Source organism: Pongo abelii, chromosome 7, assembly GCF_028885655.2.
Source record: "Pongo abelii isolate AG06213 chromosome 7, NHGRI_mPonAbe1-v2.0_pri, whole genome shotgun sequence".
Classification (NCBI taxonomy): Eukaryota; Metazoa; Chordata; class Mammalia; order Primates; family Hominidae; genus Pongo; species Pongo abelii.
The window spans coordinates 100,433,895-100,446,731 of record NC_071992.2 but is presented as its reverse complement, the minus strand read 5'-3'; the positions used below and the strand labels follow the sequence as shown (position 1 = coordinate 100,446,731).

The 12,837-nt window shown below is 36.2% G+C and overlaps 1 long non-coding RNA gene across 1 annotated transcript in view; it reads left to right on the top strand.

The window, feature by feature from the left end:
- The window catches only part of LOC129061071 (uncharacterized), a 42,885-nt gene extending 31,219 nt beyond the window's left edge, over window positions 1-11,666 (top strand). The window contains exon 2 of the long non-coding RNA XR_008528056.2: window positions 9,514-11,666. This is a non-coding gene — a long non-coding RNA (uncharacterized LOC129061071). The remainder of the gene's footprint in view (window positions 1-9,513) is intronic.
- Window positions 11,667-12,837: the final 1,171 nt, after the last annotated feature.

Below are 12,837 nucleotides of genomic sequence, written 5' to 3'. Positions count from 1 at the left end.
TATACTCCTATTTATTTCTGTAGAATCAGTAATAATGTCTCTACTTTCATTTCTGATTTTGGTAATTTGAATCTTCTTTTTTCTTACTCTAGCTACATGTTTATCAATTTTGTTGATCTTTTCAAAGAATCAACTTTTGGTTTCGTTCATTTTCTCTGTTGTTTTTCTTTTAAAAATTTTTTGTTGATACATAATAGTTGTACATATTTTTCAGTACATTTGATAAGTTGATACATTCATATAATCAAGTCAAGGTAATTGGGATATCAATTTTCTTAACTATTTATATTTTTTATGCTAAGAAGATACAAATTATTCTCTTCTAGGTATTTTGAAATGTACAATCAATTAATGTGAGCTATAGTAACCCTTTTGATATATCAAACACCAGGTTTTATATATATATATAGTGTGTGTGTATATATATATATATATATGGTGTGTTTGTGTGTGTATATACATATATAGTGTGTGTGTATATATATATATACAGTATATATATATAGTGTGTGTGTATATATAGTGTGTACCCATTCATCAACCTCTCCTTATTATCCCCTACTCCAGCCCCTTCTTGGCCTCTGGTAACCACCAGTATACTCTATCATTATGAGATCCACTTTATTATGAGTGAGGACATGCAATGTTTGCCTTTCTGTGCTTGGCTTATTTCACTTAACATAATGATCTCCAGTTCCATCCACGTTGCTACAAAAGACATGATTTCATTCTTTTTTAAGGCTAAATAATATATTCCATTGTGCATATATGTTACATTTTTCTTTATCCATTCATCTATTCATAGAAATGTAGGCTGCTTCCATATTTCAGCTATTGTGAATATTGTTGCAATAAACATGGGAGTGCAGATATCTCTTCAATATATTGATTTCCTTTCAGACATATACCCAGTAGTGGAATTGCTGGATCACACCGTAGTTCTATTTTTAGGTTTTTGAGGAACCTTCATACTGTTTTCCATAGTGGCAGTACTAATTTACCTTTCCATCAAAAGTGTGTGGGGGTTTCCATTTCTCCACATTCTTGTCAGCATCTGTTATAATCTCTCCTTTTTTTTTTTTTTTTTTAATAAAAGCCATTCTAACTGGTGTGAAATGGTATCTTGTTGTGGTATGATTTGCATTTCTATAATGAATAGTGATGTTGGGCATTTTTTTCATATATCTGTTTTTCATTTGTATGCCTTCTTTTGAGAAATGTCTATTCAGATCTTTTGCCCATTTTTACATTGAATTATTTGTGTGTTTGTGTGTTTGCTATTGAATTGTTAGACTTCATTATATATTCTATTTATTTTCAAACTATCCATCTGACAAGAGATTATTAATTATACAAAGTCAGTGTAATTACTAATACACATATTCTGTTGTACTTAAGGTAAAGTCTCAGATCAATTAGAAATGTCAACTTAAACACTTAAGAGGAAAGCTACCTAGTTTAAAAAACTAGTCCTAATAGTTTATGGAATTTTTTTTTTTCATCTAATTGGGTCTGGGACTCTGGTGTGTGTGTTAGTGGTGATGAGGGAGAAGAGGGAACAAGTTTGAGGTCAATATGGCCTCATTCTGCTGCTTAGAGCCTTGTTAAAGTAGCCTTAATTACTGAAGTGACATAAATAGAATTAGAATATGGATAGGAATGAAGATCATTGAGATTCAGGAAAATGGCAAAACCCAATCCAAGGAAACTAAGAATCACAATAAAATGATACAGTAGCTGAAAGATGAAATAGCCTGTGTAAAAAAGAACCTAACAGATGTGACAGAGCTGAAAAACACACTACAAGAATTTCACAATGCAATCACAAGTATTAACAGCAGAATAGACCAAATTGAAGAAAGAATCTCAGAACTTGAAGACTGGCTCTCTAAAATAAGACAGTCAGACAAAAAGAAAGAATGAAAAGGAATGAACAAAACCTCCAAGAAATAAGAGATTATGTAAAGGGGCCAAATTCATGAATCAATGGCATCCCTGAAAGGAAGGAGGGGAAAGTAAGCAACTTGGAAAACATATTTCAGGATATCATCCATGAAAATATCCCCAACCTTTCTAGAGAGGACAGCAGTCAAATTTAGGAAACACAGAGAACCTCTGCAAGATTCTACACAAAAAGATCATCTCCAAGACACATAACCTTCAGATTTTCCAAGGTTGAAATGAAAGAAAATGGTAAAGGCAGCTAGAGAGAAAGGGCAGGTCACTTACAAAGGGAACTTCATCAGGCTAAAACCCTACAAACCAGAAGAGATTGGGGGCCTATATTCAACATTCTTTTTTGCTGTTGTTGTTTTGAGATGGAATCTTGCTCTGTCACCCAGGCTGGAGTTGAGTGGCAGAATCTTGGCTCACTGCAACCTCTGTCTCCCAGGTTCAAGCGATTTTCCTGTCTCAGCCTCCCAAGTAGCTGGGATTATAGGCGTGCGCCACCACACCCAGCTAATTTTTGTATTTTTAGTAGAGACACCGTTTCGCCGTGTTGGCCAGGCTGCTCTCAAACTCCTGACCTCAAGCAATCTGCCTGCCTCAGCCTCCCAATGTGTTGGGATTACAGGCATGAGCCACTGCGCCCTGCCAAAGATTGTCAATATTTTAATTTTTTTGTTTTAATCTTTATTTTAGATATCATGCCTAGATATTTTCAATGGGAGAGTTGATTTGAATAACTGAGCCTGCTATTAATGGAAATTAGAATTTGAGAGCAGCCTGGCCAACATGGTGAAACCCCATCTCTACGAAAAATACAAAATTAACCGGGCATGGTGGTGCGAGCCTGTAATCCCAGTTACTCAGGAGGCTGAGTCAGGAGAATTGCTTGAACCTGGGTGGCGGAGGTTGCAGTGAGCCAGGATCGTGCCACTGCACTCCAGCCTGGGCAACAGACCCAGACCCCATCTCAAAAAAAAAAAAAAAAGGCTTGGGACTTTCCATAATCCTTTAAGATTGTCAATATTTTATTTACATATATATATATATATATTTTTTTTTTGAGATGGAATCTCACTCTGTCACCCAGGCTGGAGTGCAGTGGCACCATCTCAGCTCACTGCAACCTCTGCCTCCCAGATTTAAGCAATTCTCCTGCCTCAGCCTCCTGAGTAGCTGGGATTACAGGCTTCTGCCACTGTGCCTGGCTAATTTTTGTATTTTTAGTAGAGACGAGGTTTCACTATGTTGGCCAGGCTGGTCTTAAACTCCTGATCTTGTGATCTACCCGCCACGGCCTCCCAAAGTGCTGGGATTACAGGCATGAGCCACCGCACCCGGCCTTTATTTTTGATTTTTTGAGACAGAGTCTTGCTCTGTTGCCCAGACTGAAGTGCAGTGGTGTGAACTTGGCTCACTGCAACCTCTGTCTCCCAGGTTCAAGCAATTATCCTGCCTCAGCCTCCTGAATAGCTGGGCCTACAGGTGCATGCCACCATGCCCGGCTAATTTTTGTATTTTTAGTAGAAGTGGGCTTTCACCATGTTGGCCAGGGTGGTCTTGAACTCCTGACCTAAAGTGATCCACCTACCCTGGCCTCCCAAAGTGCTGGGATTACAGGTGTGAGCCACTGCACCCAGCCACAGATTGTCAATATTTTATTTTTTTGTTTTATTCTTTATTTTAGATATCATGCTTAGATATTTTCAATGGGAGAGTTGATTGGAATAACTGAGCCTGCTATTAATGGAAATTAGAATTTTTTTCTCAAATTCTTGTTACCATTTGATTGTTTTTAAATATTCCCTATTCCCTTCGTTGTTTAGCAACGTTCCAATGTGTCTCCTGATTTTACCTTAATTCGATACATTTTTATATTTCTATTTATTTCACTTTTCCCTGAATTTTGCCAGCTTACATTTTATTTATTTCTGTGGTGTTGACATATTTCCTCTGAACTTCTGCAACTCTGCTTTGTGCTCACATGTCATAGACTTGATTGCAGCATAAGATTTTTAACATTCGTGGTGAATCCAAGGTCACATTTTCTAATGCATTTTATTGGTCAGCCATTTCTTCTTATTTCATTTCTCCTGTTTCTGTAGAATGTCTTACACAGATTTGGGGATTGTTCTTTTTTGATTAATTACTCATTTTTGAAACAAGCAAATTTTTCCTGGACCAGCCATTTAACAGAGTTTCTGGTGAGGAGGGATCATCCAGATTGGCTAGTATTTCCCTATGCTCTAGGACTTTTTTTTTTTAGATTTTGTTTCTCTCATATTAAGGACATAGTTATCAGGGCACAAATAATTCAGAATGCAACATCTTTCTTCTCTGCTTCTGAAAATATAGATTTCTGAACTTATGGTTTGTCCAGCTGATGAATTTCCTTTTCTTTAAATTAAATTTAATTTAATTTTAAATTCTGGGATACACGTGCAGGACATGCAGGTTTGTTACATAGGTAAATGTGTGCCATGGTGGTTTGCTGCACCTGTCAACCCATCACCCAGGTATTAAGCTCCACATGCATTAGCTATTTATCCTGATGCTCTCCCTCCCTTCAAGACCCACCAACAGGCCCCAGTGTGTGTTGTTCCCGTCCTGTGTCCATGTGTTCTCATTGTTCAGCTCCCACTTATAAGTGAGAACATGTGGTATTTGGTTTCTGTTCCTGTGTTAGTTTGCTGAGGATGATGGCTTCTAGCTCAATCCATGTCCCTGGAAGGGACATGATCTCATTCCTTTTGCGTAGTATTCCATGGTGTATATGTATGTACCACATTTTCTTTATCCAGTCTATCATCAATGGGCATTTGGGTTGATTCCATGTCTTTGCTATTGTGAATAGTGCTGCAGTGAACATATGCATGCCTGTATCTTTAAAATAGAATGATTTATATTCCTTTGGGTATATATCCAATAATGGGATTACTGAGTCCAATGGCATTTCTGCCTCTAGGTCTTTCAGGAATTGCTACACTGTCTTCCACAATGGTTGAACTAATTTACATTCTCACCAACAACGTAAAAGCATTCCTATTTCTCTACAGTCTCATCGGCATCTATTGTTTCTTGACTTTTTAATAATTGCCATTCTGACTGGTGTGAGATGGTATTTCGTTGTGGTTTTAATTTGCATTTCTCTAATAATTAGTAATTTTGAGCTTTTTATCATGTTTGTTGGCTATATAAATGTCTTCTTTTGAAAAGTGTCTGTTAATGTCCTTTGCCTACTTTTTAATGAGCATTTTTTCATGTTTGTTGGCTACTTGCATGTTTTCTTTTGAGAAATGCCTGTTCATGTCCTTTGCTCATTTAAAAAAAAATGGTTTTTTTTCTTGTTTTTGTTTGAGTTCCTTGTAGCTTTTGTATATTAGTTCAAAGACAATTTTTGAAATGGTGTTATGGCTGTTTTTATTAAGCCATGCTCTTCCCAGAACAGAATTTGTGTGTTTTAGGATTTCCAGAGTACCTTCACAGATTTTTTTCATTTTATTATCATTACTAATAATGTGTGAGGTGAGCTAATAAGACATCATTTTATTTTAGAGTTGAGATAACTGAGAATCAGTAATCTTGGATATATAGTATAAAATCTTATTTTCTTTTTTACTGTTTTATTTTTTAATGAGAGCTTATTACGGATTCTCTTTTATATTTAGGAACTTTTTATAACTGGAAATGTAAAATGTAAAAAAAAAGTATTCTTAATATATTTGCCCAGATAAGTAAAGTTCAATGCAGAACTGAAGCTTTTAAAATTTGCCTATTTTTAGGGCAAAAAGTTTAGTTTCTTTACCTGTATGACAGTAATTAAAACAATTCTGAAAACCTGAAAAATTTATTGTGAACTGAAATTATACACATATGGATAAATATTGCAGAAAGGTTCTGTATTAATTCATTTTCATGCTGCTGATAAAGACATACCTAACACTGGGTAATTTATAAAGAAAAACAAGTTTAATGGACTCACAGTTCCACCTGGCTGGGGAGGCCTCACAATCATAGTGGAAGGCAAAAGGCACATCTTATGTTGCGGCAGACGAGAGAGAATGAGAGCCAAGTGAAAGGGAAAACCCCTTATAAAATCATCAGATCTCGTGGGAATTATTCACTACCATGAGAACAGTATGGGGATCATGATTCAGTGATCTCCCACCATGTCCCTCTCACAACATGTGGGAATTATGGGAGCTATAATTCAAGATGAGATTTGGGTAGGGACACAGCCAAACCATATCAGATCCATACATTCAGTAATAGGGAAATTGAGTACTTAAAGTGGCTATTCCCTATAGATTTTGGGCAGGTGCCAGGAGACAAAGCATATAAATGACATTTTCTGGGGGGTAGATGTTAACCTAAAGCACCCATGATGTCCTTGAAAAGTATGTCCCAAGGGATTTTGGTAAATATTCTTAGAATTTTAATTCTATTATGTCCTATTTAATCTATTGAATTCTGTTTATTTTTTCCTTTTCCAATTTTTGGTGCTTTCTATATTTCTGCAGCTGGACTTTATTATTACCTATAATTTTAGCATATGCTCAAAATTAAAGATTGCTTAGTCCTTTTAAACTTTTATCTTTAAATAAGTAAATAACCCAGACATGAACCAATTTAGCATAATTCTCTTAAGGTAGGCAAAAAGATCCACTGTATTAGAGACCCCCTTTATTTGGGGAATAAGAAAGAATCTTCTCTCTGGTTCTATGTAGCCATACCTGAGAACCCGATTCCCTCTGGAGTCAGGACTATTAGATAGGACGTTTTAACCAATAAGTAAATCAGTGCCACAAGGGTAAGTGCAGTAATTACACATTTGGGGATATTTTCACTAGGCTTTTTCAGATCTCCTGAGAAAAAAAGGCTTTCTATATAACCTTTGAAAGTGTCATCACTATAATATATAATAAGAAAAATAAATGAGTCTGCAAACAACAAGAGCTCATTTGTTCATTTTTGCTGAATGTTTACCATGTCTCTGGCACATTATTGACTCTAGGTGTGTTACAGGAAAGGGGTCCAATCCAGACCTCAAGAGAGGGTTCTTGGATCTTGTACAAGAAAGAATTCAGGGCAAGTCCATGAAATGAAAACAAGTTCATTAAGAAAGTAGAATAAAAGAATTGTTACACCATAGAGCAGCCCCGAGGGCTGCTGATTGCCCATTTCTATGGTTATTTCTTGATTACATGCTAAACAACTAGTGGGTTATTCATGCCTCCCCTTTTTAGACCACTTAGGGTAACTTCCTGATGTTGCCATGGCGTTTGTAAACTGTCATGGCACTGGTGGGAGTGTAGCAGTGAGGACGACCAGAGGTCACTCTCATGGCTATCTTGGTTTTGGTGGGTTTTAGCTGACTTCTTTACTGCAACCTGCTTTATCAGTAAGGTCTTTATGACCTGTATCTTGTGCAGACCTCCTATCTCATCCTGTGACTTAGAATGCCTTAACCATCTGGGAATGCAGCCCAGTAGGTTTTAGTCTTGTTTTACCCAGCTTCTATTCAAGATGGAGTTGCTCTGGTTCACCCACCTCTGACAGTTGTATCACAATTGTGTTAAATTCTGGGGTCTCAATATTATATCCCTGAGGTCCTCAACATGGGCCTTTGGGTTGAGAAGAGTATAGGTCATAAACCTTGAACTCTAGATCATAACGGGAGCTAACCCTGCCCTACCCTGTGGCTGACATGGTAGAATAGTAACTGTGTTAATGAAGAGTTAAAATAGCTTATCTGTTAATCTGGTCACAATATTCTAGGGCATTCAGGTAGACTCTCCTGTTCTTTTAACTCATTGGATTGTGTCTAGACTAGTTAAGCCTTGGATTAAACTTGAGCGTATATTGCCAACACCAAAACCGACATGGGTATTTAACTATTTGGAAAATGAAAAATTATATACAACCCCTTCAAAATAATTCACATGCATTAAAGAGTAAAATACAAAAAGTAAGACCATAATAATATAGAGAAAAAAGTATTTATATAAAAAAGTATATATATTTATCTAAATCTTGAGATGGGAAAAGACTTTTTAAGTGTAAAAACAGTGAAAAATTAAAAGATCAACAGTTCGATACTGTAGATATTAAGTCTTAAAAATCTCATGAATGAAATTAAAAATTGAAGAACCAGCTGGGAAAAAAAATTTGCCTCCCATCCTACAAGAAAGAAGTATAAATGATTGTGATCATTTGCAAAACTCTTCCCTCTCTTTAGTAATAGAAAAAGTGGGATATAACACTGAGATTTAATCTTCATAAATCTAAGTGGCAAAAGAATAAGAAGGGTATGATAATGCCAAGGGTAGTCACACTAAGGTATGTTTGTAGAAACTTTCTGGAAGGCAACTTGGACAATATTTCTCAGGACATTTCTTAATGTTTTTATCCTTTTTTAAGTAATTTTACTTCAAGTTTTTTTCTAATAAAGCAATGAGTGATCCAACCAAGATTTATATAGAAGGATCCAACAATGGAGAAAATGGTTAAATAATGGTAAATATTCATATGATAGAATATGGTGTTTTCTTAAGACCCAGTTATATTTAATAATATTTGTAAATTCTCACTAGGTGTCTATTAGTTCGTTTTCATGCTGCTGATAAAGACATACCCAAGGCTGGGAAATTTACAAAGGAAAGAGGTTTAATGGAGAACTCACAGTTCCATTTGGTTGGGGAAGTCTCACAATCATGGTGGAAGGCAAGGAGGAGCAAGTCACATCTTACATGGATGGCAGCAGGCAAAGAGAGAGCTTGTGCAGGGAAACTCCCCTTATAAAACCATCAGATCTTGTGAGACTTATTCACTATTGTGAGAAAAGAACAGGAAAGACCTGCCCCCATGATTCAATTACCTCCCACTGGGTACCCCCCACAACATGTGGAGATTCAAGATGAGATTTGGGTGGGGACACAGGCAAATCATATCAAGGTACTTTAAGTAAAATAAAGTTATAAGGTTATATGTGCAGTGTGATTCCCCTGCCATAGGTGTGTACATGTGAGATAATTGGTTAAAAGTAATCTTTATTTTAATTCATATTTTCTGCATTTTAAATTTTTTCTTTGGTGATGTTCTATTATAATTAAAAAAAACCCAGAGACTGATAAACTATTTTGTTCAGTGAAAAAAAATGCGATTGCCTTGGAGTCTTTAAGCTGCTCCAGATTTATGTGCACTTGTTTTAATTGTAAATACCTGAAAGATATTTTACCCTCCAAAGTTGGTAGGCCACACGTGTAGAGAGCTTATTGCATTTCAGCCCTCTAATAAAGTAAAAGCTTAACACATCATATCAAAGCAACATACTGTTTTTTTTTTTCTAAGAATTAAAGTTCTTAGTTGTTACATGTTTATAGCTTAGTGGTGGTTTTTATAATTAAATAAATTAATTTTACCTGCTATTCAAACAAGGACTCCCCAGCCTGAATACACATAAAATCCTTGAAGAAAGCCTTCTGCAAACTGTGGGGCATCTGGAATTGTGGCATGAAAAGTTTTCTTAAACTTGACTAAGTGCTCTTTTCTTTCTCTCACCAACAGCATTATTCCAGTTGGAGATAGAAAGCAGAGAACCGTCATTCTCAAAACTGTTCTGAGAATCAGCATGTCACCGCTTTCGCTCCTCAAGCCTTCAGAATTCCAATGCTAAACATTTCTCTGGCATCTAAGGAACAAAACATTCAGGATAGAAAGGCTGCAATACTACCCTGCTAGTATCAATCCACATGCACCAGGTCCTGCTGAAGTGTTAAATAGGTTGATACAGGGATGGAAGAAAACAATAAAATGTCTGAGAGAACTTCTGAGGAAATAATATCGTGCACCGCTTCTAGGGAAGGTAGCCCCTAGCTCTGCATGACTAAGAGCAGCCATCACAGACACTATGGCACAAGCAGCCCAAATACTCAGGGAGACCCCACATTGAGTGAGGTGTATTTTAACGCCCCTTCAGGAGAAACAAATATGCCTGTACCTATTTTGATACTGAATAAAAAATTTGTTCCATGGAAATGTCCTATTACTCATTGAAGCCAGGTACTTTTCCTCCTTCTTCATTTTTTAAACTGGAAACTTAATTTAGAAAGTTAACATAAATTCCCAGTTTTTATTCTGTTTGCTGTGCTTCTGAAAGCCTTCGTGTAATCCTCTTGTAGTTAAGTGTTTTGCTTTCCTCTTTCTCCCTTACTCAAATATATTTTGTTATAGCACCTAACATAATTTTTAAAACTCACTTGTGAGTTAATTGAACTAATTTTTGAAATCTTAATATTAAAGTTAAAATGTTTTACATGTTAAGCATTTAAAAATCTATGCACAATTAAGCAAGTTAGACCCAGCTAACTGAGAATAAGAGATGAAAAAAAGGCAACGTCATTAATGTTGACCCTTAAACAGTAATTCTTTAAATTTGTACAATGAGAAAATTAATATAGAATGATGAAAAATATTAGGTTTGAATCACATGATAGCATATCTTGAATCACACACACATCTGCCACTTCCTAGTAATTCTGTTACTTATTGATTTCAATTTCATCATTAAAAAATAGATCTGATAATCCCTATCTTGTTTTTTAAAATAGAATTATATAAAGTAGTTGAAGTAGTTTATCTATAAAGAAATACTAATAAAAGTCTCCTGATAGTGTACATAATATACATTAAGACTCCATAAATGTTAGTTTTGTAATTAGGTTATTCTAATTATTACTATCTACAATATATAGAGGGTGCTTCAGCTACTTTAAGATGCTTTAAAAATATTTTGTAGTTAGTTGCAAATTAGGCTTAATTTTCCACAAGCACATCAGTTAGTACACATATTTTGGGTTTTACACTTCCTCTATCAAACAGATTTACAAGCAAAAAGACTCTTATATAAGCATAATTTATCTTGTCAACAATATGTTGAATTAATCTTTATCCTCTGGAAGCTCCTGTCTAAAGAAGACATATATAAACCAACAGTTTGTAATACACCAGTTGTAAACTTTAAAAGAGTTATAATCATAATAGCCAACATTTCTATGGCACCTACTATGTGCCAGGAGCTGTGTTTAACACTTATAGTAACTTATTAAATCAAATCAGCTACCTTGTGGGATAATACAGATAAATAAGGAAATCAAGGCATAAGAAATTAAGTAATTTTCCAAGGTTACTGTGACATAATGAAAAATATATATTCAGTCTTTGCCCCTGGTTCCTGGCACTGAGCTCCTAAAACTCTTGGAATTTTCTGAATGATAGACATAAGAGGAGCATATATTTTGTTATTTATAATAAGTGCCTTTCAACCACCCCTGAATTTATGCTAGTGAGGTGACTCTTGGAGGATGGGGGCTGGTTGCCAGGATAACCAACCACGTGATTAGAGGATTAGAACTTTTAACACCAATTCCAGGGAGGAAAGAAGGGCAGGAGATTGAATTAATCACCAATGATCAATGATTTGATCCATCATACCTATTTAATGGGGCCTTTATAAAAATCCTACACTATGAGATTCGGAGAGCTTCTGGGTGGGTGAATACATTCACATGTTGGGAGCACGGTACACCTCAAACTCTACAGGGACAGAAGCTCTGATGCTCAAGACTCTTCCAGACCTCACCCTATGTACCCCTTTATCTGGTTGTTCATATGTATCCTTTATAATAGCCTTTACAATAAACTGGTAATTGCAAGTAAAGTGTTTTCCTGAGTTCTTTGAGCAATTATAGCAAATTATTGATGAAGGGTTTGTGAAAACTCTTGATTTGTAGCCAAGCTGGACAAAAGTGTGGTTAACCTGGGAATCTATTACAATACATATGCTTGGCATCTGATGGTGGTGGGCAGTTTTGTGGGACTGAGCCCTTAGTGTGTGGGCTCTGTGCTAACTCCAGGTAGTTAGTGTGAGAATTGAATTAAATTGTCAGATACCCAGTTGGTCTCTGTGGAGAACTGGAGTCTTTGGCAGAAAACCCACACATTTGGTGCCAGAAGTCTTGTGAGTACCAAAACTTTTTTTTGGTTAGTCACTCAGCTATTCACTTAAATGAATTGAAATTAAAAATTTAATGCTTATAAATGTATCTTTTTTACATATTTATTATTTTACTTATAAAGAAATATGAAAAGGCACAAAAAGTCAAGACACAATTCAGTGATTGAAAACTGGTTTGTTTTCTTAATGGCAACTTTTTCATGGGTCCTTTATTTATCCAGCCTCAGCAGTGCCTCTCCTGTGCAGGCACTGATTAGGGCTGATGGAGCACCCAAGTCCAACTGCAAGAATAAGTGCATTGGTAGCCTCATTCTCCCTTCTCTCACGAGTGCTAAAGTTAGCATGATCTGTCGGTACAAGTTATTGCAACTGGAAAAATAGACTTCAGTCTTGACTGTGAGAATAGTGTTCTGAAAATCTCGATACCTGTTAAAGTAAAAAGCAAAGCTCCTTGGAAATAGTCTACAGTCTTTTCCTCTATTTTCTTTTTTCTCAAAAAGCTTTCTTTTCCTCCTCAATCTATGATAAATCCTGGAACTAGCGTCCTGATGAAAGACTGGAACTATAAATAGTATGTGGTATTTTGTTTCTAAAATTCTATAATTTTGGCTGGGCTTGGTGGCTCATGCCTGTAATCCCAGCACTTTGGGAGGCTGAGGTGGGTGGATCACCTGAGGTCAGGAGTTTGAGACCAGCCTGATCAACTTGGAGAAACCCCGTCTCTACTAAAAATACAAAAATTAGCTGGGTGTGGTGGCAGGCGCCTGTAATTCCAGCTACTTGGGAGGCTGAGGCATGAGAATTGCTTGAACTTGGGAGGCAAAGATTGTGGTGAGCCGAGATCACGCCATTGCACTCCAGCCTGAGCAACAAGA